The sequence below is a fragment of the Phasianus colchicus genome, chromosome 4 (assembly GCF_987193195.1).
Source record: "Phasianus colchicus chromosome 4, bPhaCol1.hap1.1, whole genome shotgun sequence".
Lineage (NCBI taxonomy): Eukaryota > Metazoa > Chordata > Aves > Galliformes > Phasianidae > Phasianus > Phasianus colchicus.
Window position 1 is genome coordinate 33,734,952 of NC_143439.1, and position 19,643 is coordinate 33,754,594.

General features: G+C 36.3%; 1 long non-coding RNA gene across 2 annotated transcripts; it reads left to right on the plus strand.

Annotated features, from left to right (window-relative positions):
- Positions 1-7,729: 7,729 nt before the first annotated feature.
- Positions 7,730-19,630, plus strand: LOC116231067 (uncharacterized). Of its 2 annotated transcripts, none has more exons than XR_004167350.2 (5): positions 7,730-7,791; positions 8,311-8,385; positions 14,201-14,257; positions 18,011-18,127; positions 19,454-19,630. It is a non-coding gene; the product is annotated as an uncharacterized LOC116231067 (long non-coding RNA). The 2 variants fall into 2 exon arrangements; XR_016466415.1 differs by having other exon boundaries at positions 18,016-18,127.
- The last annotated feature ends 13 nt before the right edge of the window (positions 19,631-19,643 follow it).

Sequence of the window (19,643 nt, forward strand, 5' to 3'; positions counted from 1 at the left end):
CCATTTAAAGTACATTCAATCAAATTCTTCATCAAAATCTTTTTTTTTAAATTTGCGTATTATTTTAGCCACATTCCAGAGTTTTGCAAACACAGTGCTTAAATTCACATATCTCTAGTTTGTCCTTCCTCTCTGAACAGCCAACAAAATAGGAAACTACATTTTTTATTATTATTTCAACTTTGACCCTTTGGATAGAAGACTTTGTGTAGTTTGGTTGCACTGACATAGTGTAAGAGCTTCCTCATAGATGTGGTGAGTATCCCATCCCTGGAGGCACTCAAGATCAGACTGGACATGGTTCTGAGCAACCTGAAATAGATGTAGGTGTCCCTGTTCCTTATAGGGGAGTTGGACCAGATGATCTTTAAAGGTCCCTTCCAACTCAAATGATTCTGTGATTCTATGATTATCTTGACCAAATTGATACAGCAGAAAGAAAAGACAGAAGGCTTTATTTAATTTATTGTTATTATTATTGTTATTACTGCAGTTATTGTTATTATTGTCATTGCTATTATTATTATTGGCACTACTGATATTCACATCCTGCCTATGCAACAAAAAATAATATATACATGCTGTCTCCCTACGCAGAACATCCTTCTCTCAATGCATCATTGATACAGGAGTAGTTTAGTCAGCCATGTGACATGACTGGTGTGATGGAGACAGCCAGCTGCAGTCCAGCCCCAACTTGTGGCTGCAGGAGGGTGTCTGACTCTCCCAAAACCTGCCTGAGTGCACATAGGGTGCCTGCTCTATCTGGAGGAATTTATGTAGCATGTGCAATTCTGCTGCTAAGTAGTTCAAGATCATGAGTTAGAAATTCCTTAATAGGTTGCATTGTTCAAAAATAGTGCAGCTGTAAAGAACTTGGGAAGGATTTTGTTTTCTCCTTTTCTGTGGTCTTCTAGACCTTGTTTTCAGTTTTTCCTCAGCAGTCTGAGAGATGAGAAGTGAATTACTTATTAGTGAAAGCTGAGTATCCATGTCATTACATGATTCCTTAAGCCAGACCGTATAGCACCGTTATAACAGAATACTGAGGGACTCTGGGTTGAATCAGAAAAGTTGGCAGCTCTTTGGCACATTCATCTGGATTGTTTGTTTTCTCTTCTGGGAGCTTTCTTTGAAAACATTGCATCACTACTCTCTGGAAGGAATAATTACTGATGGACAAGTTTGTTTTTTTTTTTTTCAAAATAAACCAGAGAGTTTTCAGCAATGTATAGTCCGTTTTACTTCACACTGTATCACAGACACTGTAGAACTAAGTTTTCCAACACGTCGTCCAAACGTACAAAGCCAGTACAGCAGTGGAAGGAAATAATATTCTTTCCTTCAGAGCAGAAGTGGAAAAATGATGAGATAGTGACTACATGAAATGATGAGATAGTGACTACATGACCTCTTCTCATGTCTCCAAGAAGTCAGGTCTGGTTTGATACATAATTGTGGTTTGTAGTTCTGTGCGTGCTGTCGGGCAGAAGCGAGAAGACAGAGCTCATTTCTACATGTGGCAATCTGAGGAATGCTAATAGCTTGAATTCCTATAAATAAGTGTAGCAAGAACAGAAATTCTTCTTCAACCTCTGCCTGGAGGGTTGCAGAAGCCATTCTCTTCAGGACACTTTGGCAAGTCAATCCAAAGTAAGTCAAAGTGCAACACTGTTCTGTATAATAAAAATGAGTTTCCATTTGATTCTGCTTAATTTGATACTTACACAGCAAAGGAGTGTAGACATCTTTTATTGAATTAGAGACCTCTGATAGAGAACCTTATAGAGCCCTAAAATAGAGGTCTTTTATTTCATTGGAGACTACAGTCTAGAAGTGTGGAAACTAGGAGATATAAGTTTTATGGGGAAAAAGAAAAGGAAGAATAAAAAACTTATTTAATTTCAGAATAGTTTCTGGAATATGAAGTCCTGAATGAAGATTTATATTAGTCCTAGTTGGTCCAAAAGGGTTGCTTCCCTTAATAACAAAGCATCCTTTGAGGATGTTTAATGCATATTGGTGCTGCCAGATACAACCTTGTACTTTTTCTAGGTTTTGAAATAGACTGGGCAATTTCTAAGCTTTCTTTGGCATGTAAAGATAATTCATGTGTTGGACTATAAACCAACTGATCACCCAAAAGCACAGGAGGCCCGGCTGATGTAGATTAGAAATAAACAAAAGGAACTGGAAATTTCTGTAGAAGTAGTATTATAAAAACCTTGCTTCTGTGTTATTTGATGGAAAATATCTTGGGTAATGCAAATAGTCTGTGGAGGATTCTCTGCCTTTCACTATAAAAACTTTAATTTTCTCGTCCTTTTACACCAGATAGCATAGAAAACATTAAGCCTAGTTATAGCCTCTTGACAGGGAAGGAAAAAAGTGAGAATTAAGTAATAAATCTGGATAATATACTCAAAGAGCACTGGCATAGTAGGGGTAACAAATGCAAACGAGAGAGTTTTCCAGCTGCTCTGTGCCACACAGAAGCATCTTCAAAAACTACAGCACATGCTGGGTTTGTTCCAAATCTCAGCATTCTTGATGGAGTGTAACAGGCTGTGGTACCCCAAAAAATAGCCTTTAAAAGCCCCAGGCTGATCAGCATAATTGCTGTCCCTTAACACTTTGTGCCAGCACTGATGTGAATGGAGGAGATTCCAGCAATGCGCCTGTTTCCATGGAGTGCATCAAAGAACAATGGAGCAGAAGGCAAAATTTGGATGAAGCTACCGTCAGGAAAGGTTTGTTTTTGTTTGAGAACTGAGACAAACTGTACATAAATTAATAAACTGAAATGACTGTAAATAGCCTATGAAAACACACTACAATAAAATTGTTTAGAATTCTTTTTCATTAAACCACTTCACATTTGAGAGGATGACTGGAAAAGAAGATCCTGTATTTTTTTAAGAAATCCACAGGCATTACAGCAAATTAGTGAGTTTTCCAGTTCAAATATTTTGAGTATTTTTTTAATGTTTGCACAGGCTCAAGATTTCTGAGCCCATGTAATAATTTACAAAAAATCCCACTATTTCTTGCTTTGCTGAGACTCACCGCATGGCATACAGTTAACACTTTGCTTTAGCATGAGCTGCGGTGTGTTTAATAGATTGCAGAGTAGGCAGTGCCACTATTTGTATGTGGTTCCTTATAGCAACTGGGATGAGAGCAGACAAAATTTATGTCTTGCTTTCCCAAAGCTAGTTGTATGGCTCTGTGGCTATCTGAAAGGAAAGACCACTTCCAGTTTAGCCACACAAACATAATCTCTGTGTATTCTTAAATTTATGGGTGGCTACATTAAAGTGCAGTCAGCCTGGATTACCAAAATGTTGGGTAAGAAGAGAGAAAAAAGATTTGCTTCTCATTATTTTTTCCTCTCAAAGTATGTCTGCCTTACTCAGAATTTCCTATACCTGATTCTTTGGTGTCTGTGACCACCAACAGAGCTTCCCCAGCCCTTGCAGTCTGGTTTAAACGTGTGCACTGTATATTCTCCTTGTCCAGAGGGCTCTGGTAAAGGCATTTATCTGCTGAATGACATGCAGACTGCCAGATTCAACAGATGACAGCTTAAGCACAACACCAGTGACCACCAATGGTGTGGTTTTTATTTTGGTATCCTGATCTTCCTTTTATAAAATTATTTTAGTTACTGACTTTTTTCTTCCTTGTCAAGCTGTTTCTTGTGAATTTGTGAATCCTTCTCCTCTTTCCCTTATTAAGAACTGATCTTGATTTCATGTGCACTAACTTTATGCTGCTCCTCCTCTTGCCTTCAGCATTTGCTTGTGGTTTGTGCTCACATGAAATCAAAAGCAGTTTGAGAACAGATGGGAATAAACAGGCATGCACACCAACATGTGTCTTCTCTCACCCTCCCTCTTTCTCACCTGTTGGCAATTTGCTAACCTCTGTTAAATTTAAGAAATATGGCAGCTAAGAAAACACACTGATCATGACTCCCTTTGTTTTTATTGTTCTTTTTACAAACACAGACTGGTACATTTGTGGAAAGGGAAAAGAGACAGGACATGAAAGTAGCAGGCTAAATGGACTATCCCAAGTCATCCAGGCCAGTCCTTTGGCATCAGCAGCAACCATGTCACAGAGGTCCTTTTCACGAACGTATAAGGAACATCACTGTTTGACAATGTTGTTGTCCGAAAAACTCTGTCCCATTCTGGTAAAGCTGGACATGGTACAAATTAATTTCTTTAGAGATGGCATACTGCTCTTGTAGGATAGTTTAAGAGCCCCAGGAAATTAAAAAATTGGATGGAAACAGATTTGTAAAATGTGAATACATCCTTCCACCATTCTGCATATCACCACTACAGTTCTTAACAGGGATTTCCTCAGCAAACAACATATGCAGAGATAATAACCTCCCTGCTGATACTGGCAGATACCCTCCTTTCTTATGGACTCAGTTTCATCCATGCACACAACAGGGGGTGAAATGATTATTTTAGCATACTTATTTTCTTTCCTTTCACATCATTCACTGAGTATGCACAAATTGGAAGAATGCCAAATTGTTTACAGAAGATCAGAGATGATTCGAGCCAAAACTATCAGATCAAGTGCCCTAAACTTTAGGGGTTTTCTGATGTGGCTGTGACTCCAAAAGCCATGACTCAGCCCTATCTCTGTACCAGAATGAGCGCCAAAATGAATGTTAAGGATAAGCCCTGTAGTAAGTTGTACTGTGAGCTCCCACTGAGTGCTAGACATGAGAAATCTCCCTGACTCTGTCAGTGTAAAACCTCCAAGTTGCAGGTAATGTACATCATAAATTTGAGCTGAGAAATTTTCTACAAGTGTTCTTCCTTCAAAAATCTCACTAAGATCCTATCTCCTTCCCCCTCCAGACCACCCACAATTACAACCACAAGCCACCCACATGCCAGTCACCCCATCATCATTAGAGGTCATCTGTCATTCTCAGTATCATTCTAAAAGCATAGTTGCCAAGACAACAAACCACTTTAAACAGATGCTTAATGTCACAGATAGAATTCATATAGTTAGAATTACACTTTTAATGTGTTTACTCCCTACTGAATGCCTGCATAATTTGTGAATCTTTGCTATATATGTAGTACCAAAGGGGTGGCTTTTTAGAGACATGGAGATCAGACATTTGGAGGAAGGAATGAATTCTGAGTTGAAGAGATCAAAGGGAGGTACTTCACAAGGCTCTGGCTGAGCAATATAGTACCAGGGGGTGTTTATGGAAAACCCTCAAGCTAGTGTCATCACCCAAAACGAAGAGAATACTGTAATGACATTTCTAGTACTTTCTACTTCCTTTACTTCCTTATATTTTTTTTCCTTTTCCTTTGTCGTCCTCCCCTCTCCCCCCCTCCCAAGATCACATTATACACATATTGAAACTGCTAAGCAGATAAGTGGCAAGGAAGAATTTTCAAGTGCATCAAAATACTGCTGATATTTTTCTTAAAGTCCTCCAAAGATTAATGCTTTCCTGCTCAGAGAACTGAAATCTTCACCTATGCTTTTATCAACTCTGGCTTTGATGATTTTTTACTTTCTTTTCCTATACTTATCTGAGGCTCGTTCACATGCAGCTGTTATAGGTGATCATCTATTCTGACCACTGAAGATACACATCTTCTCTTGTACAGTGACAACGTTATTTGAAATGTTCTTTTTCTTCACTCAGCTCCATTCTCAATAATCAGCTCCTATGCCTCTAGGTATCTCCTTTGAGGGGAGACAAATGTGTGATCAGGAATTCATTTTTACAATTAATTTATTTTTTAATTTGAAATACTTTGTGATGTTGGTCATGATATACATGTGTCTTCAATTGACTCCACTATATTATTGCTGTTTATTGCTTCTGTCATCTTTGATTTCCTCTTCTGTTGCAGCTCTCACTTGTTAAAGATTTTCTTAATTTCAGACCTGTATACTATGACTTACACATCTGCTTACCTTTAGTCATCTGTATATTCCCACTGATTCCAGTGAGAATACACACATACTTTAAATTAAGCACATGTGCAAGATTTTTGAAGTTAAATCATCAGAAATAAAGTCTACTTATTATTTTTTACCAGCTTCAACAGCTAGCAGCTTCTGCAGGTGGCTAAACCTGCAGAGATTTAAAAGCCATTGTTACTGAAGAAAAGACTGTAGGTCTAAAATCAGTAAGACTTGAGAAGAGGTCTTGACAATATGAAAGATGTGATTTCTTATGGCAATAATAGTGGTGTGAGAAAACTGGTGTTTCTTAGCAAGAGTTGTTCCAAGACAGTAGATCTGGCAACAACTCAACATTTTACTCTCTTTCCTGGAGGCAGTATTCAGATCAGATATGGTTTCCTCCTTTACATGGATCATTGTTATGAAAATGATGAGGCAAGAGGGTAAGGGATTGTAATTTTTTATGGGAAACACCTTCAGTGTAACTGGTGCTGTCTTATTTGTAGTCATAGGGGACTTCTGATTTTTAAATTGCTGAAAAACAAGCACTTGAAGGACAACAGAAGTTTCTGAGTAAAGATTAGGTGAAAAATCAGGTTGAAAAGCCATTTGTGCTGGGAAGATTGACTACATAATTGCAATTTATTTTTCTTATTTCTGTGTACTAGTTTCATCTTTGAAATGTTACAGTGAGTACAGGCAACAAGTCAAATTTCAATCTGCATTAAGTAGTAACTGCTCTTCAATTAAAAAGAATAGAGGTTATAAGTATCAATCATGTGCCCTGTGATATGTCAAATTATTTGAATGAATTTTAACCATTACAATTATAATCATTAAAATGATTTCAAAATTAATTGATATTGCTAATACATATTACTATTTGCAGAGCGATCTGTAAGAGAAAATGAAAACTGTAGGAAGATAATCTAGTGACTTCTTCATTTTGATACAACTCTTCATCATTTCTCAAGTGAAACTTGTAAAACTTGTTTCAAGATGAATGAAAATTAACTAAAATATTTAATTCTACCACAGCATAGGTCTCAGAATATTGACAGTCCCAAGGGACAGAAATGGTGAGCTGCTGCCATCTGCAGCTGCACAGCCAATATCCGTGTTATTTATTCAGCCTGGAAAACCTCCCTGAAAGAACAGGATCAGAGGGCAGCTCATATAAGGGCTGATCCCAAGAGATGGGAGGTTGAGCCCTGCACCCAACTCATCACTAAGTTTTCTACTGGAGCTTCTCTCGTCCCTATAGGGCAAGGAAAAAGCACTAGCTGTTACGGGGTCTGTTGGGAATAGAAAACCAAAAGCCAGAGGAAAAAAAGAGAGAAAAGCAGAGGGAGAAAAAAAAAAAAAAAAAAAAAACAAACCAAAAAACTGTTGTTTCCCAGTAACGTCTCCTGAAAAAAAGACCTCAGGTCTGAATCTTTTGGCTGCACAGATGCAACCACAGCCTTGAAAATCTTTAAGTTAAATAATCTGATCAATTTCTCTGCTAACTTAGAATTATGGTGAGGTGTTTTTTTTTGGTTCCTATATTCTGTAGTTAATAATTCCCTTATTTTTTTGTTAAAAAAAATAAAAAGCCTTCTGTATGGTAACTATTGAGTCAGGGCCTGAACCACTGATCGAGCACCTGGGAAAGGACCGTCAGCCCTGGGAACACAGGTGAAGGCAATTCAGCTGTGTGACTGGAAGGGGTGGAGGCTGGCTGCACCTCTCTTAGACGTCATTTAAGGGTTGACTGCCACTGGGGATGGATCTCTAGTTGGAGATTCTTCTCTTGTGGAGTTTTCATGCAATCTTTGGAAATAGGTGAGCACTTTTCCTTTGCGACACCATTCCATTCATGCTAGTCCCTTTGCTACAATACTTCTGTAACACCCTTCCACTACATTGGCTGTTCTGATTGTTGCACCTTCTTTTCTACTTTGCTTTTTAAACTGCCAGTATACAATAACCACCATTCTGAAAGGTGGTCAAGAGGAGAATGCATTTCAGATCCAGGGTCACAAGAAATTTTCTTACAGTCAAAATTCTTCCTTTTCATCTCTTATGTCTTGTAGGCAGGGTGTTAATGAGTAGTATGATCTATTTCCTTTCCAGAACATCTTTGTTATATATAACATATTTTTTTCATTTCTTTTAATGTGAACGTGATGGATGCAAACCATCCTTGCTCTCTGTGATATGTTCTAAACTTAGACAAAAAGGTAGAAGTATGTGAAACAAGCTGACCTATGAAATAATAAGAGAAAATAAGCTCATGTGCTTAGCGATCTCTTTTATTACTTTTTCTCTTTTTTTAATGTGATATCTTTTGTCTCTTTACAGTTATGGGGGAAAAAGAGCTACCCCACGTCACAGTGGATTAGGGAATAACAAAGTGAAATACGTTTATCTCAAATGGTAAGTAGGGGAAATGGTATTACTAGCTGTTTTCCTGGAGTGGGAACGGTTTGGGAGGTTTTCTTCTTCACTGCAGCACTTGTCTATGTCATGTGTGAGGGAAGAGCAATGACTGTATCCAAAGGTATTAGGTAGTACCTGAAAATATTCAGCTTCTTTGAAAAGTTTCTGAAGCCTACTTCTTCATAAAATTCATCTTTATCAAGGCCCAAGAATCTTCTTTTGTAGTGTCTCCAGGAACTGTCCATAAGCCAAGACATTTAGAGCAACCAGGAGTATCAAAATGCATGTAGAAGTGCACATGGGAAACATTCACAGGAATTTTAAGGGTTGGCCATTTTCACACAATATTATATTATTATTTACTACGTGATCTAATTGAAATGTGAATTTGTAATAGCAGCTGCAGCTTCAAATGGGGAGTACATTGCTTTCCAAAATTACTCCTCCTTAAAAAGGTGTAAAGAATAGTGCACTGTATAATCTGAACTCTTACAAACTGTTGTTAGCAAAAGTATGATTCTAATAAACAGCATATTTTCCCAAAAATTTTGAGTAAGTTTAGTAGAAAAAAAAAAAAGGTGTGTATGTGTATATATATTTATGTATATATATGAAATGAGCTAGTTCATCTCAATCAATTTTTGAGGAAAAAGATTAAGATGGTGGATGTTCAATTGGCAATAGTAAGACTAAGTCCATATGGAACACTTTCATGATTTGGTTGAGGGTTTCTGTGCCACTGCATTCCTGTTTCACTGTAAGCAAAACAGTGACAAGTCATACATTCATTCAAGTGTTTTACTCTTTCCCTTTAATCGGTTACTTTGCCAGAAAAATTGTGGAACATCCAGCAGATGACATAACTGTGAATAAATAAATATTTATTCAAATCCCCTGCTTGCAGTCACTTCCCACTAACAAAATACCAGAGCCAGCTGGATTTCTGGAAAGCAGAATGCATCCAGAAGTTCTGCTAGGTTATGCAGAATTATGCCTGTTTATTTAAGCCTTCAGAAGTCTCATATGGATGTGCATGTACATAACTAAGCATGTCTACCTGTGTTTGTCTATCTAAAGGTATAGGTTCATAATCTGTGTCACAAACCTCATGGACTTTACTAACAAAATTTATCCTGAGCATAAGAATATGTAAGATGGTCTTTTTGGATATTAATTTTATATAACTGGTGTACATTCATTTCTCTGTAAGAGCTTGAAGAGGTTCTAATACATGTATGTTTGACATGAGAAAAGAGCTAGGTAGAAAGGAACAAACTTCTCAACATCTTTGCTAATTATTTACTGTGATACAAGACACGATGAAAATACTGCCAATCACAACTCTTGCATTTTTTTTTTTATAAGTCCTATAGCAAACAAACACTTCATCAAACAAGATAATCCATCTCTCTCCAAATACTTCTGAGATATTTAGGAGTTTATTTCTCATCAGAGACAAATGGGAGAAGTTTCTACACCTAGCAATAAAAAAAAAAAGCCCCCAAGCCTTTTTTTTTTTTTAATTGCTACACTGTGGAATGCTATCTTTCACAATGCAGGCCAACATAAAGGATTGGGGAACCTTGAGGCCAGGTGATTGGCAGACTTCTATGCCTGTTTAGTATCTCAGCCAGGAGTCTAGCTTGGGAGAAATGCATCTTCATGAACTTAAAAAGCCAGTGGAGAGACCTGTTTTTGGATCTGTTTTTTTTTTTGTTGTTGTTGCAATCAAGGTTGCACAAGAAGCCTTCACTTGGCTTTACAAAGGAAGACTCATGGACAAGGAATGCAGGGAAGTAACTCCTATTCTCATGGCACAGCTAACCTATGGTGCACGCATCAACCTTGCTGAGTGTCTAAAGAGATATTGTCTTGTTCAGCATTTCCAGTTTCAGACATCATTGTAAACAGAAACCTAGGGATCTGAGCACAGTATTTTTGCAGAAATCCTAATCTTTTCCCTTGGTTTCTATTCCTTTATTTTAGGACATTACAAGATAACAGTATAGCATGCTTCAACTTGAAATATTAGCTTCCCACTTCTAATTCATGAATATTTACTGAAAATTTATCAGGGTAAATGTACATCTAATGAATTGGCTTAACTCCATTATCCGTATTTTAGATTCTTGTGAGTTAATGGAAAACACAGTGGACTTGAATTGTTTTGCTTTTTAATCTAAAGATGTTATTTGTTTTGGCTTAAAGGGAATTGTGAAAAATGCTGACACACTTGAAAAGAACAAACCTTAAGTGCTTTCTGAGGATAACAAATGAACCTTAACAGTGAGATCCTGCTGTATCTGGGGCTCTAAAATCACAATTAGAAGTGTTTTACTGTAAGTAGAAGGGTGTAAAATTAATTACACATCCAAAACTGTAATCCAAGATGATATACAGTTAAAAATGGCTAATACATTAGGAAAAAATTATTCTCAAAATCTAAAGGAATCAACTTATACTCCTATCCAAGATTGAGTGACATCACACACCATGAAATAATATCTAACAAAACTTGTTCACTTCAACAGAAATTTTAAAGTATATTCAGAAAGACTTTTCCTCATCACTGCTGCCTGACTTCAGTCTTGACATCCTATATCTGAGTTGCTCACTCCTTTTTTTTTTTTTTTTACTTCTTGTTCTATCACATTATAGACCAACAGTTTTGCTTTTCCTTCTCAGTCTGTGCCTGCAATGTGCATCAGCCATACCAACAATCTGAACTATTTTATGAAAAGCATCACCTATATTCACTGAGAAATAGCAGAAACTGAAGTAAGTTTCCAATAAAATAATGAAATTAAATTATAGGTAGCTAGGAGCAGCACACATTGGATTTCAGAGCTTCGTATCTCCATACTGGCTATGGCCAGTATAACTTCATAGTTTTCAATGTATATGAAACTCAGGAGTATTCCGAAACATAAATTGCAATTCCAGGAGGTAAAATGAAATATCTATTAATTGTATGTATCAAAGTTTGTATTTTATAAAGGAGTATCTGTTACAGAAATATAATCCTGTTACCTGACATATGGTTGTCTTATTGGGAACCAGTGCTATGCAACTATTGAAAGAAATGTTCTGTTCTCAACCATATACAAATGCATTTTTGTAATTGGCCTTGGTCTTCACAAAAGTCTAGCTTAAATTCTGTTTTTCATTAATGCTGAATGTCAGGAAAAGAAGCCAGGATCCAACCCCATAATGCCATTGTTGTGCGATTTGAAAAGATTTGCTGGTCTGTACTGTAAGCTCCCTGGGACAAAGTCTGTCTTTCCAGTGGTTGCAGACTGTGTGCAAAACAATAGAAACAATGCTGGAATATAATAAATGTTTAACGGTATTAACAGTGCCAGTAGATTCAGTTATGGTCCATGTAATTGCAAAGTGTGTCCAGATGCTGCAATGATGCATACCTTGCAAATGCATATAATGATAAACAGATAGTAAAGGTTGAATTAAAAAAGTCGATAGTTTTGGCCTTGTTGCTGGTTGACAGTTATGGAGTGTATGTGAAATAAACCACCACCATGATTAGCACTGATTGGCAGTCTACCATCTCAAAGGGGATCCAAGATGTTGACTCTCTCACATTTAGGAATGACCCTTGGGCAAATTTCAAAGTGCGGACATATTGGTGTGGTGAAGCGTTAATGAATAATACACACAGGATTTTGCATATGCCAATTAATTAATAATTTCAACTTTGCTAACAGTGCAGTCTTTTTTTTTCCCGAAAACGTAAAGGACAAGTGCTTTTCAATTAATTTTTCTTGTGAAATAAATACATAAGGATGGCAAATCCAATCAAAATCTAGCCACAGCTTCATTGGGAATCTAAAAGAGCATATAGTCTTTACTCTGAATTTTTCATTAACTCATTTGTTCATAAAGTGATGTCTCGAGTCCCAGGCACTGCACAGATTGTCTTCCAATCTGTGTCCAAAGGAGCATCTACCCTGTAAAAAGATAGTTACTTCTGTTTTACTATATAAAATCACTTATCTAAAAGAATGGGAATACAGTGTAGTTATAGACTGTAGACAAGAGATATCTTGTCTATGTCAAAAGATTTCTTGTTTCTTAAATCTTCATACCTTTTTGTAAGAATGTTTATAATTTCTCTTTTTACCCATTCTGAAACTACAGATGGGAGGGTTTCCACAAGGGGCTCAAGTATTTCCGTAATGTTAAATGTGAAAGATAATGCTTCATGAAATTGTAGGGAACTTTAAAACAGAGTTAGCGATGTTTTTCTAGAGATCCTCAAGATTTTGAGATGGAAGGTACAGTGACAATTCAAGATACCAGTGACAGGCACTTAGTAGTATACCCCCACTTAATGGATTTTTTTGAATTACAGAATAAACAGACCTGTTTGGATTAAAAGTAAGGGCACTCCTGATACAGGAATGTGTCTTTCTTTTAGAACTGGATGATGACATGGAGGAGTCTGTTACAATAAATGGAGCTAGAAGATAGCTGAATGATACCTGAGAGAAAAGGAAGTTGTTTGAGCTAAATGAGTAACTAAGGCACTTCACTCAATATTCTTACTTCCTAGCGGAGTACTTAAGAAATCCCCAAAGCTCCACTGCTCACATACAGCCATGCCATCTCTAAGTCAGTAGTTGCCCATAGCAACATGCTCAGGAGTACTTATGTCAAATGCTCTTTCTTGTTTGATGTACACTGAGGCCCTTTTGAGGACCTGAACTATGGAATTACATTTTGAATGTGTGTGACACAACAGAATGCATTATGATTGTGTAGTTCAAAACTTGGCACCAGTGCCTGCTCTTTTTCCAAAGTCAAGTGTAAAGTCTTAAGGCCCTATTAATGAAAAATCCATTCCATGGCTGGGTTGCAGAAAAAGGCGGGCCTCAAATTATGAGCAGTATCTGTTATAAAAGCCATGTGTTCATATAAAAATATGATGGAATATGGGCACAGAAAATTACATGGGGATTTCACTAGTTGCAAAGGGATTCCTGGTATGCACATAAATTTATACATTGTACTTAGAGACACAATGCAAAGGGTCAGGAGGCTGTAAATATGTTTCCTTGCTGCATAAAGTAGGGAGATAAACAATGACATGTCAAAATCCCTGAAATTCAAGGCTGAGACTGAACTACAGCTTGAAGTAGGCATATGGGACAGACAAATGCAACTGCCCATGCACGGACAGTAAAACTAATTATGAAAGATGAAGTGCATGATACTTACCAAGACTTGCTTTTTATGCAAGTATGTTGCTTTTTAAAGAGTAAATCCAATCACCCCTTTTTAATATATCAGTCACTCCTTGAACAAACTGGGGGTCTGTTAATAGTTTATATATCTTATATATACGTACATTTGATGTAGTGTATGGATGATTACACTGATTACATTTAGAAAGACAGTTATGCAATCCTAAAATATAAATGTGTAATAGAACTAAGGAAATAATATTCTCCATTTTCCTATTTATCTTGACATAATGACTGAGTATGAAATGTAAGATTCTCACTTTAATGCTTAATTACTTATTTATCATAGTTCTGGAAAATTTTCCATCAGAAAATATTACTGCATTAATATGTCTAGCCTGTAGTACTATTTATTACTATATTAATATGTCTAGTCTTAGCCAAATTATGCAAAGCAGATAATTCTCTTTTTTGTAATATGTATTTTTTATATACTGCTCTGCAATTTCTTTTGGAGACAGCCTGGGCAACTACAAAGTATTTTTTCTTCTTTTTTTTTTCTCTTTTCTGTCTTCTTTGTTGTCTTCATCTTTCTCTTCTTGGTCATGAAGCACTGGCAGAGATTGTCCAGAGAGGATACGGATGCCTCATCCCTGGGGACACTCAAGGTCAGGTTGGACAGGACTCTGGGCAACCTGATGTAGTTATAGGTGTCCCTCTTCATTCCAGGAGAACTGGAGTAGATGGTCTTTAAGGGTCCCTTCCAATTCTAAGGATTCTATGATAATTTATGTGATGAAGAGAGATAGGACTGAGGAAGAGATTGCACGTGTTTTCCACTAAATGGAGTTGCAGCATGGTTGGAAACCATGGGCTTCTCTTTCATGTGCGTTAATGGAATGTATGTACATCTGTGTTTATTTTTGCCTCAGACACAAGGCATTAACATCTGAACCATCTATGAAATTGATTTTGCTCATTTTTAGTTTTCAGGACAATAGGCCTGCACGTTCTGTGCTAGAATCCATAGATATTTTAGGTATGGCTCTTAGTACAACATATTCTGTTCTGAAAACAGAGTATTGTATTATTGTTGTCAGAAGGCCCTAAGTAAGAAACAAAACAAATAAATCAATTATGATATTAAAAAAAATAGAAAAACAAAGCAAACAAAATGACTCTTCTCCTTCCATCTTGCAAAACAAAATCCTTCAATCATGATTTATTAATGAAAACAGCTACAGACAGTTAATAATGTAACATCTGGATTTAATGAACAAAAGCACAGCCAAAATATTTTTTTTTCTAAGGGTTTAAATGGAGTAATTCATCTGTACTTTTAACAAAAGCTTTTAGTTCCACATGAAGAGGTGGGCAACCATTCGATCAGACATAACTGAAATTGTTTTAGTCACTTAAACTGCTCAATGTTTTCCTATGTTACCTTAAGGAAAAAAAGTACAATACAGCCTGTTCTGTCATTTTGACATTAGGAAATGCATCTCTCTACCTACAAGATGTTTCATATAGTAAATTTATATATAAATATTTATGATCTATTATATACCAGTAAAGTAATATACTTACATTAACATGAAAGTAGCATTAAAGTGAATTAAAATAATAAATAATAGAAAGTCTATGCTGAATGAAAAGGCTAGGGTATTCTTCACAGCTCATTTTAAAAGCAGAAGCTCCTGTCTAATGTAACAGAGTTGCTGTTTAAATTTCTGAGTGGGCATTCCCCGTTTTCTACTGGAAGCTAGGATTTTTAGCAATGCCTCCCATCATTAACTGTCCAGATTTTGTTGCATGTGCATTAGTAGAAACAGGAGGACCTGTACTTAGGAAAAAAGCTCAATAGGATTTTCTTTCTGGCATGTATATAATATTTCAGTATCTCTAAGTGTTTCAAGGAGGCTCACAAAAGTCAATATTACAACTGATATTTAAAGTGAAACACGTGTGATAGTTTGTAGAACCAGAATCTGTGATTTTAATTCTCTTAAGCAGTGGCTTAACTCTTAGTATCATACAGCTAGCAGGATGCTTTCATTTTGCTGTTATCTCACTTGGAAGCATGCTATTATTCTTCTAAAGGAGCTTGTGAATTGATCTAGCATCACTACTAAGCAACACATAACAGATTATCAGGCCCTATTGTGGGCTTTTCCAAATTAATTAATTTAGGATTTGCAGTTAAATTTAGGTGACGCAACTAAACACACAAATAATCCACGAAGCATTAAACAGCAAAACTTTGGTGGAGGGGTTTCTTTTAAAAACAACAGCAAAATGTTTGAAGTGTATGTCAAACATTTATAGAGTTGTTATAGAGTTGTTTCTTCAGCTAATGGCTGAAGAAAAGCTGGACAACTGCAAATAAAGCAATGCTACCTGAAAAACAATTTAAACAATGAAAACATGGCTGATGTCTTCTTCACCTAAAGGTAGTCTTCATTGACTTCTCTACAGCCTCATACTTCTTTCTGCTACTGAGACCTCTTACAACTGGAGGCCAATGATTTCTGAAGGAGGTAGACCTGCTCAGTAATTGTTTTTAGTTGCTCTGCAACTTAAACTGACACATTTTGTTTTCATGCAAGAAATTTGTGTGTTCATAATTGGCACAGATCTTCCTACACATTATTAATTTTCTTTAAAAAGCAAATCAGTAGGTTAAAAAGAAATCTAATGAAAAGAAAAAGTACTTTCATCTTTAGTTTAGCTTCTAAGTGTTGTAAAGCAATTAAATACAGCAACAGTGGTAAATTTAAAAAGTGTAATATTTATATTCAACAATAAAAAATCAGATGGGTTGAATACTGACTTGATAGAATCACAAAATCATAGAATTATAGAAATATTGAGTTGGAAGGGACCTTTAGAGGTCACTTAGTTCACCTCCCCTGCAATGAACAGGGACATCGACAGCTAAATCAGATTGCTCAGAACCTGGTTCAGTCTTTATCTTTTTTATGTTTTCTAAATGTTTTCCAGAATGGCACACAAGACAAAAATTATTCAGTTGATTAATAAGTGGAATTTAGCATGCATTTAGCTAGCCTTTTTCATGAGTTTTATTAATTAGAAAGGTTCATATTTAGGTATATTATATTTAGCTTTTTCCATAACCTATTGTGTTACAACAGCAATTTTTTTTTCTTTTTTTTTTCCCAGAAGTGACAACTAAGTTTGCTAGTTGAAGTTTTTCTACTATATTGGAGGTGTCTGCAACCTAGTGTTCAGTACAACTAAATAGTAGACTGTAAACATGTGTAGGATCTAAGACGAGCTACTACTATTCAAATTAATGTGTTCAAGTGTTCTTTGTTCCCCAAACAGCATTTTACAGAATTTCCTTAACTTATATTTTACTTCCTTTATCATATATTTTTGTAAATGATATCAAAATATGTGAAAGATGAGATTTTTTCTATTGAAAATACACTAAATCACTGAAATGATGCAATGGGCAGGATAGGTTAGCTGCTACCACTGCTTAGGGACCTGATCATCATAGGTAGTCCCATGAAAGTTCATTTATAATGAATTTCCAAAGGCATTTGACTTAGTATTACAATGCCTTATAATCACGGCTGTTTCTGTAGCAAGAAACAGTGGTGTCATTTTCAGCCCTGACTGCTTCGAAGGATTAAATTAAGAGTGGCAGGTATTTTAGTGAGAGCTTAGCTAGTTACATATCTGGAGATGTAATGAAGCCCTGAAATATTTCTTCCTCATGGGAGGTGAGAGTGCTGGCTATTACAATAGCTTAGTTCTTTCTTGCTTGACAGTTGAAAGGCTTTTTTTTAAATAACAGCAGAAAGTCCAGAGCTTTTCTAGACACTCCTTTCCTTTCAGAATGCCGGATGCCCTGGCTTTGAAACCTTCTCCTGTTTCTTCAACACCTGATGGTGATTGTTTAACTGGAGATTTACAGCAGACTTGAATCCCAAAGCTTTTAAACAGCCGAATTATAGGAGCCTGAAATGGTGCTGGCTTCACCAGAGTGATACTGGTATCACCATCTGACGTCTTTCTACATTCCAGCAGTTAAATGTTGCTACCACTGAAAACACCAAAACAACTTAAAGAAAAAGCAATTTATAGGGCTTATCCTCCAGACATGTTTGTGTATGTCTGAACTCCAACCACATCAGTAACGTTATTAGCTTTAATGGAATCTTTCCTGTGATAGTTTATCTCATGTGTAAGAATTTGCATGATGAAGGCCTCAGCTAGTTATCTCCAAGGGGAAGCAGCCAAGGAAGCAATGAACAGGGAGGAAAGGAGATTTCCCCTCCTGCTCTTACAGATGGCCCCTTCCAGTTAGGGTTGAGAAGATCTTATGGAGCCAGAGAGTATGTAGGGGTACGTCTGCAAAACATCTGTTGCCTATGCAGTGTTTTCTTTCACAGAATAGGAGAATCATAGAGCAGCTAAGATGGGAAGGGACTTCTGGAGACTGCCTAGTCCAAACTCCCTGCTTGAGCAGGGTCAGCTAGAGGACGTCACTCAAAGCAGTGTCCAATCAGGTATTTTTGAACTCCAAGGGGGAACATCCAACAATTCCTCTGGGCAATCGGTGCCATTCTTTGATCATCTTCAGATTGAATTTTATTTTTCTAATGTTTAGATAGAACTTCTTGTGTTCACTGTGTGTCCGCTGCCTCTTGCCCTATCCCTGTGCACCACTGAGATGAATCTTGGTCCACGAAGATGCTAAATTGCACATAAAATTATAGGCTACCAAATCACCTTATCTATATTCTTGTCTCCCCTCCACCATCTTTTCATAAGAAGCTAAGAGACAAGAAAAAAGTGATCACGTGTTCTTCACATGAAGATCTTTTTATCTAACAAATAGAGGGTTCAGTTGCTACTTGCTTCATTAAAGCCACAATACAGCAATATTTGAACTGACATTGCAAAACTGGAAAGCAGAAGTTCCTGCAGTCAGAAATATAGAGAGAGATAAGGTTGGAGGTGCTCTATGTCTGTAAGAAGGAAAAATTACTGTGTACAAATTGAGCAAAATCCATGAATCTGTTAAGTAAGAGATAAAAGGATTGCATCAGTGATACGGTTTCCTGATATAATAATAATGAAAAAGGAAAAACTATTCCAGAGAATAATCCAGTTCAACACTGGAATAATATTTTCAATTTATAAAATATTCTTAGTAGTGATTTTTTCTGTCATTAGTTTTCTTGCTACTGTTATTATCATTGTCCCTAATTCAGATGCAAATGTACTGATAGCATTCCCATGGATGTAAGAACAGGCTTTGCGTGGCAAAGAAAAGAATTAAAAGGACAAAGAAAAAAGAAGATTTCCCATTCAGTTGGAGGGAAAAAAAAAGATTTTCCCTTCAGTTGGAAGGGGAAATCTCCTCTTCTTCCCTTTTCTTCTCCTTAAAAATGAAAGGAATGGAGGTATAACTGCCAAAAAAGACCCCCCAAAAACCCAAAGCCAAACAACAACAAAAAAATACAAAAAAAATCTTGGCAATTATGAATGTAATTTATAGTGTGAAGCATCAGAAGGCAATAAGCCAGGAAAAAAAAGAGATAAGAGTGTCTTTGAAAATATTAAATTATAGCATGCCTTGAATTATCTCCTTGAAATTCTTAAAATGTTCTTAGTTATTGTTTGAATTACTGCAACAGAAAAAAAAATGCATATAATAGTAAAATACTATCAATATTTTACTCCACTGTATTCTGTTCATTGTAGTAAATTTTGTGCATTGTCACATACAGGTATGTATGTCATTATACATTCGCTAGATCTTTGTATTTTCATATTATTATTTCATATTTAAAATTTTAACACTATACTATTTGCAACCCAATTTGCAGAAATCCTACTATGTTCAACAAGAATGAACCTAGGAAAAAAAAAATCACAAATGGAATTGCATGAAACTAGCTGGGCAACCTACTTTCTGGAAATAATATTCTGCAAAAGGGAATTCAAGGATTAATTGCAGAGTTTTCTTCAAAACTTTAGAAGATATTGTGGTGTAAACCTTGAAAATAAACTGAACTG